This window comes from Mus caroli, unplaced genomic scaffold (assembly GCF_978045245.1).
Source record: "Mus caroli unplaced genomic scaffold, Mus_caroli_1 scaffold_5, whole genome shotgun sequence".
Taxonomy (NCBI): domain Eukaryota; kingdom Metazoa; phylum Chordata; class Mammalia; order Rodentia; family Muridae; genus Mus; species Mus caroli.
In genome coordinates this window covers 35,942,243-35,947,696 of record NW_028227260.1, presented here as the reverse complement: position 1 = coordinate 35,947,696, position 5,454 = coordinate 35,942,243, and the positions used below count along the sequence as shown (strand labels likewise).

At 37.2% G+C, this 5,454-nt stretch overlaps 1 pseudogene; it reads left to right on the top strand.

Annotated features, from left to right (window-relative positions):
• Nucleotides 1-5,095: 5,095 nt before the first annotated feature.
• Nucleotides 5,096-5,209, top strand: LOC147004575 (small nucleolar RNA SNORA17; annotated as a pseudogene).
• The last annotated feature ends 245 nt before the right edge of the window (nt 5,210-5,454 follow it).

Below are 5,454 nucleotides of genomic sequence, written 5' to 3'. Positions count from 1 at the left end.
AAGAAAAGTTACGTGGAATATATGAGTATGACTTAAGCACTGCCTGACTTTCTCCCAAGCGAGATTTCAAACTCTGAGAACTAAGGTCACATCTAGTGGACAAAAGAGCACAAGTTTTTAGCTGGTGGTGGCTCACGCCATTAATCCCAGCACTGGGGAGGCAGAGGCAGGAGGATTTCTGAGTTCGAGGCCAGTCTGGTCTACAGCGTGAGCTCCAGGACAGCCAGGGCTAAACAGAGAAAACCTGTCTCAAAAACAAAAATTAAAAAAAAAAAAAAAAAAAAAGAGAGAGAGACAGAGAGAATGAGAATACGTTTTTGACTTTAAAAAAAAGGCCATTGAAGGAGAGATGGTTCAGAACACTAGTTCCTGGGAACTCAGTGCCTTCTTCTGACCTCCATGAACACCAGGCAAAACACTCATATATGTAAAATAAATATGTCTAAAAAGTTTTAAAACACAGACAAAAAAGTTATCCTTATTTCTAAAATTTTGGCAAATGGTTTTTATTTACAGCATTTTTTCATGGCTGGAAACACAGTCATTTTATTTATCTTAAATTTGTTAATATAGTCAAACAAAACGGGGTGTTTTATTATACTATGTGTTGATAGATTCAATTTGCTAATGTTTTATTGAGGAGTTTTACAACTATGTACAAAAACACTTCCTTTTTCTTTCTTTTTTTTTCTGACAGTGTTGTCTGGGTTGGCACAGACAGTCTTGGTGTCAAAATAAAATAGAAAGTGGATCATATTTATATCCTTGAAAATGTTATGCAAAGTAGATTTATTTTATCTTTAAATTTTGTTGGAATTCACCCACGTTTATTACTATGAACCCAGAAATTATCACTATTGCTTTGAACAGCTTTTAGACTATTATTATCTTTTATTGCTTGAAATCTAATAAAAATTTCCATTCTTTCATGGTTATTGATTGTATCTTTCAAAGAATTGTCAGGTGTGTCTAGTTTTCACATGAAACCACTATTAATAACAAAACCACTGTTAAAATAACCAACATCTTATAAAGTACATTTGAGAACATATTTGACATTATTGATAGGAAATATATAAATATATCATACAACAAAATATATCATACAACAAAATAAGGAGGCAAGGAGTAGTTTAAAAGGGCCAAACTTGAAAGGATATTTCTTCAAAGACAATGAAAAAGCATATCATGTGCTCAATATTTGTAACTATCAGGGAAATGCAAATGAAAATGACAAAGAACCCAAAGTCTTCACATTCATTGATGACTATTACACTTTCCTAAGAGTGGGACTTTAAAATTACATATTCACCGTGGATCAACTTGTGTCATTAATAAAGAAATATATTTAAGAAATACATATACTCATATAATAAAATCTAATTTAAAAATGACTGTTGAATTTTGAAGGCCGCAAAGAGAGGCATATGGAACAATTTGGAGGAAGGAAACGAAATGAGAAAATGATGTAATTATAATTTCACAAATACAATAAATAATAAATAAACTTTACTTTCTTATATATCTAGTAATTTCATATGTACATCCTCAAAGGTATTGGAAGAAGAAACTTGAACAAGTATTTGCAAGGCAATAGGCATGTCAATATTATTCATAATAATACAAACATGGAACTAAGTCAATTTTCACCGTACGTATGAGTGGATAAGCAAACAATGACATGTTCTATTAGGAGAATGCTGTTTGTCCTAAAATGGAGTGACAGCATAGTAAATACAAAATGAATAAAACTTGAAATTTTGTGCTAGAGAAATAATATGACACAAAAATACAAATGCACTGTTCCATTCATAGGATATAGTTAAAATAGTAAATTAATTGATATAGAATCATAGTCACTAGAATTTTAGCAGACAGGAGAATGTGAAATTGATGGTCAATGGCAAAGCAACACTTGGAAATGAAAAAAAAAAAGCTGTGAAGGTTGATTTTTACTCACTTTTCATAATAATATAAATTCTTTTAGTGCCACTGAACTGTAAATTAAAAATGGATGACATTATAAATTTTATGTAATGATATCTTTACTATGCTAGAAAAAGGTGTAGTACTCTCCAACTCAGGTCTCAGTACAAAATTTTCGCTGAAGAAATGATATATCACTTGAGGAAAGGAGGGAACTAGAATGATGGGAGGAAAAAAAGGACAGAAGCACCCCAATTGTAGGTAAGGCTTTGCATTCATTTTTATTTTAATTCAGCTGTGGGGGCCCACACTTACCCCTACACAGCATTTCTTGGATACAGCCAAGGCTCCTCTGTCCTCCTTTGGAAGGCTACCTAGACTGATAGGGTACAGTCATTTTGATTTTTGAATGGAGCTTTAAGGGATCTATGGTTCCCTTTGTCATAACATTCCTTCTTCCTCATTCTAGCAAGAAAGTGAGCAGAAAAATAATTAAGCACTCATTGTACTATGTGTCCTTCTAGCCCTGTCACTAAACAATTATGTTTATAATGACAGATAAGACCTCAAGGGACACTTAATTAGCCATCATTTACCACTTGAGTGAGAACATTCTCTGCTGAATTCCTGGGGAGCCACCACACATCTCCTAACCTATGTTAATAGTGTCATGCTGCCCTGTTTCAGAACAGGGTCCTGATCAACCTCTCATCTCCAACATAAAAAGCTATCCAGAACAGAAATAGAGGGCAGAATTTGAAAGAGAGTGCAATGAGAGTACATGGAAGAGATGGCAAGATAAAAAAACATTATATTTCAATTTCAGAATATCAAAATATATTTTCAAATCCCATCATAAACTATACCGTGTACATTGCTTTATTCTACCTTTAAAGTTTGTCTGCTGTGGTATCATAGATTCTGACAGAATATACACAAAGGACTATCAGGTGTTTCTGAGACTGTTGACTGTGGAAAAAACTATCTTGAAAATAGATTTATGAGAAAATATGTGGAGGAATTTTAGGTTTATGGTGAAAAGATTCCCACCTCCAGATCCTCTTGACTTAGCCTACAGAGAGGAAGATGATAGGTATCTCAACCATCCCCACCCGAAAAGTTTTCTCTGTCAAGTGTTCCTGCTGGGAGTCACATGGACATGTTTTTCCTACAAGCAGGATCAGTTGCTGCACCTTCATGCCTCTCCCATTTGTAAACTCTCTTTTATTGGATGCTTACTAGTATGATGATGTTGGGTGGCATTTCCCCTAATTTCCTACTAGGCTTCATTTTAAGTAATCTCTCTCTCTCTCTCTCTGTGTGTGTGTGTGTGTGTGTGTGTGTGTAAAGAGGTAGAAAGAATAGAAGAACCAGAGGAGATGAGGACACATGAAATCAAAGCCTTCAAAAATCGATAATATCAATATCAATGCACATATGAACTCACGGAGACTGGGACAATATACAAAGATTCTGCACAGTCTGGACCAGGTCCCCTGTGTATATATTATGACTTTCAGTTTAGTGTTTTTTAAAGGATTCCTGAGTGTGTGACCAAGTGGTTCACTGGTTCTTATGCCTTTTCTCAAGCGATTTTCTTTCTGTTTACTTGCTTTATCCAATTCAAATATGTTAGGATTTCTTTTATCTTATTTTATTATCCTTTAGAAGCCTGTTTGGCTTGTAAAGGGAGACAGAAAGGGATATGGATGGGAGGGAAGGTAGGGAAGGATATGTAAGGAGGTGAAGGAGGGAAAAACAGAATATACCATTTGAAATAAGAAATTTATTTTCAAGGAAAGAGAAAACAATTCAAAAGAATTTGTGTGTGTGTGTGTGTGTGTGTGTGTGTGTGTGTGTGTGTGTAAAATAAAATTAGAACACGTGATTCTCTAGCCTCCATACAGCCACTACAGTGGTGAACTCACTGAAACTATAGCTGACTTCACACAGTTCAGCAGTCAGCCATCAGTCAGTCCAGAGCAGAGGATGAGTTCATGGAGCCTCTGCTCTATTTCTGAAGTGCAGGTGATTTGGGCAAAGGAGAATTATTGTCTTCAGTTGTTTACCCACTGCTGAACCCACAAGACTCCTCTGCAAACCTTTAAAGCCATGACCCTCAGATGATTCAGACTGATTTCAAGAGTTCACAGAATGAAATAGTCATGGATATGAAAATGAGATCAGGGCAAGGAAGGGAGGAGAGAAGAGCTGGGGAGAAAGTGGTTACTATGATTGCTTACATGTGTGGTACTGCTAAAAGCTTAATTCATGAAAGATTTTAAGGGTAAATAGCCATAAATGAAGACAGTCCATGTCAATCTCAGGTCTTAAGTACACACATACACACACACACACACAGAGGTCTCAAGTACACACACACACAAATACATACACACACACAGGGTCCAAGTACACACACACACACACACACAAACACACACACAGGTCTCAAGTACACACACACACACACACACTCACATATACATGTATGAATATGTCCAAATAATAAAAAACCACTAAGGTAAGTTACTTCATTGAAGCATCCATGTTTTAGTTATGCTTTACTCATTCCCAAGTGCTTATTTTTAATAAACTCCAACTCTGGCTTAAAAAACAATTAAAAAATAATCTCGTGGAGAGGGCTGGAGAAATGTCACAGTGAATTAAGTACTTGTAGCATAAGTATGAAGATCTGAGTTGGCATCCCCTGCTTTCATGTAAAAACCTAGCTTGGCAGTGAATGCCTGAAATAGCAGAACTTGAAGGCAGAGACAAAATGATCAGGGGGTCCTATGGTCCAACGAGTCTAGCTAAGTGGTCTGTTCTAGACTCAGCAAGCAACTCTGTCTCATGCAATAGAGTGGAGAATGACTGAGAAATAGACCTTGAGGTGATCTCTTCCATGATGCAAGTGTGTGTATGTGTGGATCATCCATCCATCCATCCATCCATCCATCCATCCATCCATCCATCCATCCAATCCATCCATCCATCCATACATACATGCATGCATGCATTCAATAAACAAGCAAACCCTGCAGAATCAAGCCTTGTGGGGAAAATGTACTAGAATCAACATCACTCTGTGTTTCTTTGACATAGAAGACCTTGGATGTAGATTAGCACTTAATTCTTGAGGAGGGATATTCTTAGGAATTCCTTTCTACTTGCCCCTAGAAGCACTGCATGTGTGGCTGCTCTGTCACATATGTCAGAGACCGCAGAAGAGAGGTTCAGTTTTCTCACTTATGAATATCTGAATGATTAGTAGCCTAACAATCCCTGAAAAAAGTGAGGTTGAGCTGACCACCAGTCTGGCACCATGCAGGCCCTGTCGGTTTTCCAGTACTGGGAGCAAACCTGAGACTAGAAGAGCCTCCCCTGAATCTGAGGGTCCTGAGTAGGAGTGAGCGTGAGACAGATGACCCTTGCCTTGGGACACTCTGGTGGGCCAGTAGAGGAGCAAGCAGATCACCACCAGTTCTGCACAACCCAGGCCTGCGGATGGGTAGACCAGGTCCCAAA